Source organism: Piliocolobus tephrosceles, chromosome 11 (genome assembly GCF_002776525.5).
Source record: "Piliocolobus tephrosceles isolate RC106 chromosome 11, ASM277652v3, whole genome shotgun sequence".
NCBI lineage: Eukaryota > Metazoa > Chordata > Mammalia > Primates > Cercopithecidae > Piliocolobus > Piliocolobus tephrosceles.
Window position 1 is genome coordinate 46,974,446 of NC_045444.1, and position 11,671 is coordinate 46,986,116.

Genomic DNA, 11,671 nt, shown 5'->3' on the forward strand with positions numbered 1-11,671 from the left:
GGAGGCCTCCTTCAGGCGCCGGCGATGGCCTGGGCCGCCTGCCGCCACGCAGGGGCCGCGCGCCTGGGCCCCAGGGCCCCTTTGCCGGCGGGAGGCCGGGGGGACCAAGTGCTCTCGGCGCCCGGGGTGGGGGGAGGCCGGGAAACTTCGGCTTCCGGGCGAGAGGCACCCAGGCCCTTATCAGCCCCCCGGCCGTGGCCGCGCCGGGCCTCGCTTCAGCCGGGCGATTCTTCCCCTCATTTGTTGCATTGTTTGCATTAATATGAATATCTTGTTCTGTTTGTTTTGTCTCCTGAGAGCCAATAAAGCTGTGAGTTTTTTCTTTACACCAAATGCAGCTCTACGGGCGATCAATCAATGGGTAGTCTTCGGATAATCTGTGAGAGTGAGAAATCTAATAAAGCCAGCGACTAAAAAAGGAAAACAAAATCTATTTTTCTCTTAGTTTAACTACGTCAGGATTAATGTGTTCCACTTCTGCAGCCTGAGGTGGGTTTAACTCTTGTTCTTCACCACCCCCCCGACCCCCCGCCCAACAAATTGATTCAAATGTCAAGATGGGAGGGGAAGAGGACTAAGGAAAGAAAGAGGAAAGAAAAGGGATATTTAGGAGTCTCTTAAGTTTTCTGATAGTTGGCCGATTCTTTCAAGAAGAGGGAAGACGGTACTTTTCTAACGTCCCAGAAAATCAGAGAAATGGAGGATTCTAACAAAATGTAGTTTGGCAAAGAGACCCTCAGTTTTCCGAACAGACAGGAAATGTAAATTAATAATGACGTTAAATAAGTGATGATGATAAAACAAGTTATTATTAGTGCCCCCTGCCCCATCACTCGTTTGCTTTTGCTAGATGCTAAACTTAACTCCTCAAATGCATTTTTTGGAAGGCCCCTCAACCATCCTGAGCAATGCAGGAAATAAGAGAAAGATCATCTGCCTGGGCTGCAGTTCTCCTCACAGCACAATGCAACCAAAATCATTTATAAACAGATCAAAATAACAATCTGAATTATCTAACATTAGCAGGTGAACTGAAGAGCCCAAGATTATGTGATGAATTGTTAAATTGCAGTAGCATTGTTTTGGATTGCTAATTAAAAAAAATAAGCAAACCCCATGACTCTAGATATGACAACTGAAAATACCCACAAATTATTTAATAAATGAAGCGTCTAACAACTTTAACACTTCCTGGTCGCCCTGTTAATAAATGTAATTTGAGGTAGATTTTTAAAATCTTCAATCTAAACAGTGAATTCATTACGCGCCATTCAGATCTCTGGATGCCTATGGACTTCTTGGAATTAGGTGTTAAATAGACAAAAGTGAACCAAACTGCCTTTAAAAGCACAGCATGACCATGTAATTCTTTTTCCAGTTTGTGGTAAAAAATGATGAAACTTCTTTCCAAGTAGCTATCACCCAGATTTAGTGTGAAAAGTAGTGTAATTGTAATTCACGCCATCAGGGTCTATCGCTGATAGACGATCAGCTGTTCTGTAGAGGGGAGAGGCTTTCTTTTCAAATAGGAAAGCTGCCAAGTGCTCTGCGATACCTCCAGCAAGCTTATCGGATTGAGTTCAGAGCCAAAACAGCAGCTGCACACATATGCAAATTGGCAATTAATAGTATAACATTCTGTAAAAAAAAAAAAAAAAAAAAATGTTTAAAAAAATTTTTAAAGAAAATAGAAAGAAGCTACCTGAACATTAACCTTAACTGTAACTGGGACTTCTAAGATGAATGACTAAGGATTAATTACCCTCTGGAGAGGACTTGCTCTTTAATACCTTCTCTCCTGCAGATCAAGTCTTTGTTGTCTTGCTGAGTTTTGTCTGTTTCCTGGAACACAACAATACACCCTACAGGAAGAACTTTAAAGTAACTAAAAAGCCCTTATATTTTGATTCCAGAAAATGGAGAAATTCAGTCCTTTGCATGGATCATTCCTTCTGCAAACAGAGATCACAAAGCAAGAGCTTTAGCATCCTCGTGAAAAAGACATTTTGTTCTGGGTGTCATCATCTCCTTCCACTACAGCTTGCAATTGGAACAAGCTTCACATCCTGGGGGTGCTGCCTGTCTCTGTCTTGATTTCTGTCTCTCTTCCTCCCATTGACAGGAATGTCGTTTGTATCCTCCACGCAGCAGTTTGCAGAAATCCAGCAAGGTTTATGGTTTATGTTGCCCAGCATGTATAAACACACACTCTCAAATGTTTTTTAAAAATCTATGAATTTGTTAGATTTCTTAACATCCTGGTCCTCCTACCCCAATTCTCACACACGAAGTACTCTGTTGCCCTGATATAGTCCTACGATAGTTCTGGCTAGGATTAGGTTGATGGTCTAAGCCCCAAGAAAGGCCTGGCATTTTCATAGCAGGCTTTCCCCAATGTTTTGAGTCTTCCTCTCTCACTCCCTTTTCTTTTTCCCTCGGAGGAGGGGATGTTAGGGATGGGGGGGGTGGTGATTAGCAAATGTTTCAGGTAATCTGTGAATTCTTTTTTTTTTTTTTTTTGAGACGGAGTCTTTCTCTATCGCCCGGGCTGGAGTGCAGTGGCCGGATCTCAGCTCACTGCAAGCTCCGCCTCCCGGGTTTAGGCCATTCTCCTGCCTCAGCCTCCCGAGTAGCTGGGACTACAGGCGCCCGCCACGTCGCCCGGCTAGTTTTTTGTATTTTTAGTAGAGACGGGGTTTCACCGTGTTAGCCAGGATGCTCTCGATCTCCTGACCTCGTGATCCGCCTGCCTCAGCCTCCCAAAGTGCTGGGATTACAGGCTTGAGCCACCGCGCCCGGCCTGTGAATTCTTAATAGTCATATTTCCATGGTGGAAGATCTCGCTATTTCTCTGATATGACAGGTTACAGAAACCTTGGTGTTGGGAGTTTTACAGATATTTCCAAGTTCTAGGAGTTTGAGCTTTGGGTCAAGATGTTGATTCCTTTTAATGCATGAGGGTGAAGGAGATTTTATTTTGCTTTATTCTTTTGGATGTTATGAGATGAGATTGTATCTAGTCTTGGCTGTAACCTATACCATAAATGCAACCATTATTTCTGTCTCTTTCTCCTTTTATCACCTCCACTTCTAGAGATACTACTTTCAGTTTTATTGCAAATCAACTGTATCTTTAGTTTAAACCATTATTTTTCATATACCCTAGGCACATTTCCCTTATAATGAGAGAAATTTTAGATTATTAATGGTCTACCTAAAAGGATACTATACACTTTTCATTGCCAATATGGGCTTTGAAGCTTAAATATCAACATTTTTATAGGAAATTTACCCACATCAAATTTAAATACATTTGCTTATATTTCTTGGAAAAAAGATTTTAGATAACTATCAATTAAGCACCCAATTCCATTTGGGGTGCAGAAAATTTTGAGCCCCTTGATAAGAAGGAAAAAAAAAGCTTTCCTCTAAATAACCAACACTGGATGAGAAAAATTGAACTTTTCTAAATATTTATTATTAACAAAACTTTTTTTGTCTGATTCCACTAGAAGCATCCTGTGTTGTGAACACCATAAAGTTATGAGGGAAAAAAATCGCAAATTTAAATTTTATTTAGAAGTGAGATACTGTTTTTCTTGACTTGCAATCCAATTCGAATGCATTGTTAGATTTTCTGTTTTATTATGATTAAATAACAATGGTTTAAAATGATAGCAAGTCAACTGAAAAGTTGCTTTGGAATAAAACAAAAGTGGGAATGCCAACTTTCTTTTCTTCTCTATAACTTCATTAACATGGTTGTATAGACATTTGCATGTAAAATGTAGCTAACAAAAATTACACAGAAGTAAATTTAGTCCTCCAGTGCCTACCTCTATGGTGAAATCAGACCATTTGGCATAGTTTGAAGTCTTCCAAGAAGCCTGGTTTCCACCTGGAAAATAAATTACTAAATTTGAATGTGTTACTTATACTATGGTGAGTTGTCTATCTGTTACATTTTATTTTAGTGCATATACTAGAAATTGTATTTAGGGTGTTCTAAAATTGTCATCTGTCAAGGTAGAGAATTATAATAATATAATTATACTCAGAAAGCATTCTGATTTTAGATTATTTTGGCACTGTTACAAATATGATGAATTTTTTTAAAATTCAGAATGTTTATTACAAATTCATATGTTTAATTGTCAAATTTTGAGATTAATTTAGATAATCTATAACCAAAGTTTATTTTCTTTGCATTTATTGGTACATAGTTAATGCTTGTACACAGGCTTCAGTGTAACACATATACACTATTGCAATATTTAGCTGTACTTATTTGTTTTATCTTTAAATGGTACTTTGTCCCAAAATTTTCTAAGAGTTGGATAAATTATCAAACATTTATCAAATCACTGTTGCATTCTCTATTCATCAATACATTCTGTTTTAAATCATAAACAGTTTGATTCTGAGTTATAAGAAATATTTTGAGTAATCAAAGATTCTATGTTGTATGACAAAAACTATCATAATGAGATTATTGATGAGATGTCATGATCAGTGAAGACCATACTCAGTGAATTTACCCAGATAAAACTATGTGTTATAATGCTGCAAGTATACACAGAGGTAGGAGATAAAGGTGTGCTACCACGTCTCAGTAAAAACTCCTTACCACATCTAGTGACAAGAACAATGTTTTGTTAAAATGTGTAGGTTTTTCTTCATCTCAAAGGATAGTGCATTAATCTAAAGAAAGTAATTTTCCTCTCTGAAATGTACAGTAAGTTGAGTTAAATAACTAGAGCAAGTATGGTTGTGGAATTTTATTTTCTCAAGCTCAGAAACTTTTAAATTTACTACAATATACTGAAATATGTCTAATTACTATACCACCCTTGCAATGATTACAATTTTGATGTTTGTTATCTTTTACATCCTAAAGCGCTTTGTGAATCCAGGTGATTATATAATGGATACCATCTTCTGTGGGAGTGAAAAGAAGAAAAACTTGATTCATACTTAAAGGTGCTATATTTGAGGAATGTGATGTTAAAATATTTTCTCTTAGCACAAGGCATTTGTTTTAAAGAATTTATCCGGAGAACTCAGGACATTTTCTATATAATAGACTGAATGATGAACATTATTTAAGATGATAAATGGGAATAAATTTTAGAAAGTCATATCTCTAGAAAAATTTACTTGACCATTGGATTAGTAGTCTAAGAAGTGATGGTGATAGAATAATAATAGCGTCTTGGTGAAGCCCTTTCTCTGTGCTAGACACTTCACGTACTTTCCCTCATTCAATCGTTAATAATCACCTAATGAACTCAACATGATTTTGTTTTGCTGATGAGAAAAATGAGGCTAAGTTAAGTCACATAGCTTGTAATGGAGGAGGCTTTATAGCTGTGGGACTCTAGAGTCCATCTGATCATGTGATGTAGTTCCATTCTGGTTTCTGAAGGACAGAGACATGGAGGAGGATTGAAAACTGTCTCTTTCCCCTCTTAAAATTCAGTTTTTCATTTACTAAATCCAAGAGTAAGTAAAGTGGTCCAAGAATTTAGCAATGTAGTCAAGGTCCATTTGATTAGGAAGTCTTTATATGACTAGAAACAGGATTGCTTTGGCACATACATAAAGACTGGGAGATCTACACATCCATCCTCAAATTTAGCAATTTGAAGCAGTTAGCTACACGGACAGTTTTGTATGCATTGCTAAATGCAGACACAAAAACTGCATTTGCAAAAAGAGGAAACCCAGTTAAACTAGGTTGCAAATTTGGCCCTAATTTAGCGTAGCATTTGTGATACATATAGGTTAGAGTGACATTTATATAATGGTGTGAAATATGAGAAAGTTCCAATGCTAGACACAAAGACTTTTAAAAATTGCTTTTGCCTACTTTGGTTAGTTTAAGAAACAGGAGGAAGAATTTGGTTTTTCAAGTGATGGGAAGCCTTTAAGGATGTTGGAACACTGTTCAGTCCCCTGGGGTTCTGCCTGCTGTACAATTTTAAATGTCTTTTAGCTAAAAAATTGGCCAACAAGGGAAACATAGAGATGAAATCTCTTATTTCTTATCTGGAAAGTGAGAAACTATAGGTGGCTAACATAATCCAATTTTGAAAGTCGAATAAATGGTCAGCTTTTGGGGTCAGAAAGTCATAATCCTCCTTGTTAATATGTCTATCTAACTGGAGTAACCACCTACCTATTAGAATTTATCTTGGAAATTTTGTCCTTATGCTCAGTTGTAGACATGTTTCAGCTTAAGAAATACAGCCAAAAATGAGACTAGATAAATACACCACGTTTCATGTAAATGCTGCTATCATGGTACCTGAAACTATTTCCATTTCTTCATTGACGACCACTGGAGGGCAGTGTTTTCTCCTTTGGGAACAGCACCTGGTTTCACATAGATGTGTTAAAAAGGCATCTGGGTTACGGGAAATGAGTTGTACTTCTCATTCAGGCTGTGCTTGGAATTTACCCCCTCCTGTTTACATGTCATTCAGATTGTTCCTTATCATACTGCCTGTCAAATTAATTGTACCTGAAATCAGATTCCAAAAGATCATGTACAATACATATTTTCTGTTTTAGAGCTTTGTATTCATCAACTATTTGAGGCATTATGTCAAGTTCATTTTGCTAATATAAATAGCAATAAAAAAATATGAGCAAGAGTAGGCAGTTTTAACCGATGCTTTGTAAATTTCAATAGTTCATTGATTTTATTTTCAGTATAATTTTATTACATATAATATGTATACATATATTTGTCACCAAATTAGCAAATTCACATTTCCTGGAAAGAACAAATGAAGACTTTTCCTAGAAGCTTATTTGTCATATCTTATGATATGCCTTGTTCCCTAAGGGTGGTATGTGGAAAAATGTTTAGTTTCCTCTATTTAAAAAATGATCTATTGCTGAGTATTAAATTATAAAATTATACTAATTTGTGTTCCCATTAGTTAAAAAATTAAACTAGATCACATAATAATTTGGTGTGTCAGGGGGTCCATTTAATCTTTATTTAAGGGCATATAATGCAAATTGAATTCTTTTAATTATAATAGTCATGTTTCATTGTTAAAAATGAAAATATGTATTTTAGCTCTGTGACTTTGTCTAGCAAAATATTGCTATTTTTGCAAAATCAATATATAATTTTAGTCTAATGATTTACTTGATTTAGTTTTTCAACAAAGTGCCCAGAAGCTTACCTGGAACTTGGCTAAAATAAGGCAGAGCAACCAATCACTTGAGGAAAAACATAAGTAACAATATCTGTATCATAAGTGCTTTTTAAAAGTATTTCATTTTTATAACATTATTTCCAATTACAAAAGTAATACATGTTCATTGTGTACAGCCACGTGGCTAACTTTTTGTATTTTTAGTAGAGACCGGGTTTCACTGTGTTAGCAAGGATGATCTCAATCTCCTGACCTCGTGATCTGCCTGTCTTGGCCTCCCAAAGTGCTGGGATTACAGGCGTGAGCCACTGTGCCTGGCCTCTTATACATATTTTTATGCACTAGTATGTATTAAAAATAATTAGCTTATATGATATTACTCATTTATGAATGACACTTCCCTTAAAATATATCACATTTTCCCATGTCAATTAAATGCTTACTATAGTATTCCATAGAATGCACCATAGTTTGTCTAACAAGTTCTCTAACACTATGTATTTGGTAATTGCTAATTTTTCTTTTTTTGAGATGGAGTCTCACTCTGTCTCCCAGGATGGAGTGCAGTGGTGCAATCTCATCTCACTGCAGCTTCTACCTCCTGAATTCAAGCAATTCTGCCTCGGCCTCCTGAGTAGCTGGGACTACAGGCATGTGTCACCATGCTCAGCTAATTTTTGTATATTTTAGTAGAGATGGGGTTTCACTATGTTGGCCAGGGTGGTCTCGAACTCTTGACCTCAAATGATTCACCTGCCTAGGCCTCCCAAACTGCTGGGATTGCAGGCATGAGCCACCATGCCCAGCCAATAATTGTTAATTTTTCTATATCATAAACAATGCTATGTGAACATCTCTGTAGACAAATATTTGCACACATTTATAATTACTTCCTCCAGATAAATTTCTAAAAGGGGAATTTTAGGGTCAAAAAGGATTTTTTTATAAGTTTTGATACATAGGCTAATGCCTTCCAAAATAGAAGTACATGAGAATGTCTGTTTATCTTTATCTTCACCAACACTAAAAGTTATCAGGTTTTTAATGATATCTAATTTGATGTTTGAAAAAATTATTGTTCTTTTACTTTTAGTTATTTTGCTTACTTGAAAAATTTTAAATTTCATACATTGTTTGCCATTTATAATATTGCTTTATAGTGTACTTATTCCTATATGACATCCATTTTATCTGTTGGGGTGTTTATATTTTTTATTTTTTATAAAGAAAGTTATTTATGTAAAGTTACCATAGTAACACTATGTCATACATTTTACAAGGATCTTTCTAACCTAAACTTTATCATATTTTGTTACTGACTTTTTCACTTTTAAATTGTCAATATCTCAAATGTTTTCATGAACATTTCTACCTTTACTTGTAGAAAATCTTCCTCATGGCCGGGCGCGGTGGCTCACGCCTGTAATCCCAGCACTTTGGGAGGCTGAGGTGGGTGGATCACAAGGTCAGGAGTTCAAGAACAGCCTGGCCAGCATGGTGAAACCCTGTCTCTACTAAAACATACAAAAATTAGCCAGGCGTGGTGGCACATGCCTAGAGTCTCAGCTACTTAGGAAGCTGAGGCAGGAGAATCACTTGAAATCAGGAGGCGGAGGCTACAGTGAGCTGAGATTGCACCACTGCACTCCAGCCTGGGTGACAGAGTGAGACTCCATCTCTGAAGAAAAAAAGGAAAATCTTCCTCACAAAAGATTAGATAAATATTCACTTTTATTATTTTTTATTTACTTCTTTATTTTTTTATTCAGACAGGATCTTGCTCTGTTGCCCAGGTTGGAGTGCAGTCGGACGATCATGGCTCACTGGAGCCTCGACCTCTTGGGCTCAAGTGATCCTCCAGCCTCAGCCTTCAGAGGAGCTGGGACTATAGGCACGCATGACCACCTGCTAAAATATTCACTTTTGTTTTCTCCTATATATTTGATGATTTTTTTTTTGTTTTTATTTTATGCATTTAATGCTTTAATATGTCTGCAATTTATTTTGGTTTATCATGTGAGGAGAGGATTGGATCTTTTTTTTTTTTTAACTGTTAAGCAGTTGTCCCTGAAAGTTTATTGAATAATATATTTTTTTCCTACTGATTTTAAGATTTTTGAATTTAGCTGAAAGCTTTTATCTTCTAGGGTCCTCTCTTCAGATTAATTTCCACTCCACTGATTTCTCTATTCTTCTACCTTTATCACAATATTTATCACAATATTTAAATAATACAGTCTTATATCTGGTATTGCAAGTCCTTCAGTAGTTTTCCTTTCCAAAATTTTCTTTGTCATTCTTACTATTTATTCATTCATATTATTCTGAATTACATTATTAAGTTAAAAAAAGATTCACTTAAGAACATATGTATTGCTGTGAAAAAAATACTCAAGATACATTAAGTGAAGACAGCAAATTGTACAACAATATATATATTAGCTTGCTTGAAATTTAAAAAGTCAGAAAAAGCCTGGAAGTGTGTGTGCAAGCCCGTGTGTATGTGAGGTTGTTCCTTATTGATACATATAAACATTCTGGAAGATTGGCCAAAAAAAGTATTAACAATGATTAGCTTTGGTTAGTGGGAATGGACATTGTGGAGAAGAGGAAATTTTGCTCTTTATTATAAAGAATCTTCTTAGGTAGTTTGGATTTTCTACCATGAACAAGCATTAGTCATAAAATTTTGGTAAATGTCTTTGAAAAAAATCTTTGAAAAAGATTATTTAAAAGCTACTTACACACAAAAGGACAAATACTGCATAATTCCACTCATCTGAGGTACCTAGAGTAGTCAGATTCATAGAGATATCAAGTAGAATGGTGGTTGCCAGGAGCTGAGGGAAGGGGACAATGGGGGTTGTTGTTAAAGGTGTACAGAGGAGTCTCAGTTTTGTAAGATGGAAACAGTCTGGAGATGGATGGTGGTGATAGTTGCACAACAATGTGAATATACCTAATGCTACTGAACTGTACACTTAAAAATGGTTAAAACGATAAGTTTTATTTACCACAATTTTTTTTTTTTTTTGAGACGGAGTCTTGCTCTATCGCCCAGGCTGGAGTGCAGTGGCACGATCTCGGCTCACTGCAACCTCTGCCTCCTGGGTTCAAGTGATTCTCCTGCCTCAGCCTCCAGAGTAGCTGGGATTACATGCACGTACCACCATGCCTGGCTAATTTTTTTATTTTTAGTAGAGACGGGGTTTCACCATGTTGGTCAGGCTGGTCTCGAACTCCTGACCTTGTGATCTGCCTGCCTCAACCTCCCAAAGTGCTGGGATTACAAGAATGAGCCACCTCACCTCACCCTACCACAATTTTTTTAAAGCTGTTTACAATGATTTACCTCTGGGGAGTTGGATTGAGGAGTTAGGATGTAGGCCAAGGACAATATTTTTCATTTAACACCTTCTGTATGGCCTGAATTTTTTGGGAGAAGCCCATGTTATTTTCATAATAAAAAATTTTTAGGACTCTCTCTAGACCTATTCTGATTCAGGGGTTGTCCAATTAAAAGAAATCTAATGTCATAGTTAATTTTAAAAATTTATTGGAAATCCTAAGCTGAATTACATTAAATTTATAAATGATGGGATGGCTTTAAAATATTGTCATTTACTCATATAGAAATAGTTTTCAAAAATTTTAATGATCCTTTGAAAATTCTGAAATTTCTTCATATGGGTCCTACACAAGTTCTGTAGTTTATTAGTTTATCCCTGGGTTTTATATATCTGTATCTCTATCTATAGATTGATAGAGATATATATAATATTATATCAATTGCCTAATTGCTATTCTTTGTAAAATTAATTTGTCTCATTGAAGACTTTTTTGTAATTATTTTTTCCTCTAAATAACTCAATGAGACTTGATTTTTATAATTTTCTTGATTGGAATCTTAAAAAAATCCTAAAGTAATTGGTCCATTCAAGTTGGTGAGTTCAAGTTCAAGCTAAAATTATTGAATAATTAGAAATACTCTAATTTAGCCAATGTAACTTTTTTATTTATGTGATTTTTTAAAATCATGTAAACATGGCTTAAGAAAATATCTATTATAAAGAATATAATATAAATGACTGCAGAGTATAATACCTGTCACTCTGAAAAGGAATGCAAAGGAGTAATGAACAAAAAATAATTATTAGTATGATAGGATTTACATGAATAATTTATGAGAACCTAGATAAGGAGTAAACAATAGATATCACCCATTTTGAGTTCTATAGACTTTTTCCATATTTGCAGAAGATATTGCTTGTATGTATATTTTTCATTTCTAAAAGGAAAGTGTTTTGCTTTTATTTCTGACTATATATTATTGTAGAAAGCATTCAATACTATTGACAAAAAGTATTTTCTTGTATGAAGATCAACCATAAACCTATCATCCAGAAAAAACTACCATAAATAGTATTTTGCCTATTCTTCAAGAATTATATTAACATATATTTCACATATTTATAAAACTGAGATCACACTGTACATAC

At 35.6% G+C, this 11,671-nt stretch overlaps 1 long non-coding RNA gene across 1 annotated transcript in view; it reads right to left on the reverse strand.

The window, feature by feature from the left end:
- LOC111546077 overlaps positions 1–9,975 on the reverse strand; it is a 32,524-nt gene extending 22,549 nt beyond the window's left edge. The window contains exons 1-3 of the long non-coding RNA XR_002732637.1: positions 9,917–9,975; positions 6,308–6,523; positions 3,837–3,898 (exon numbers count right to left, since the gene is read on the reverse strand). This is a non-coding gene — a long non-coding RNA (uncharacterized LOC111546077). The remainder of the gene's footprint in view (positions 1–3,836; positions 3,899–6,307; positions 6,524–9,916) is intronic.
- Positions 9,976–11,671: the final 1,696 nt, after the last annotated feature.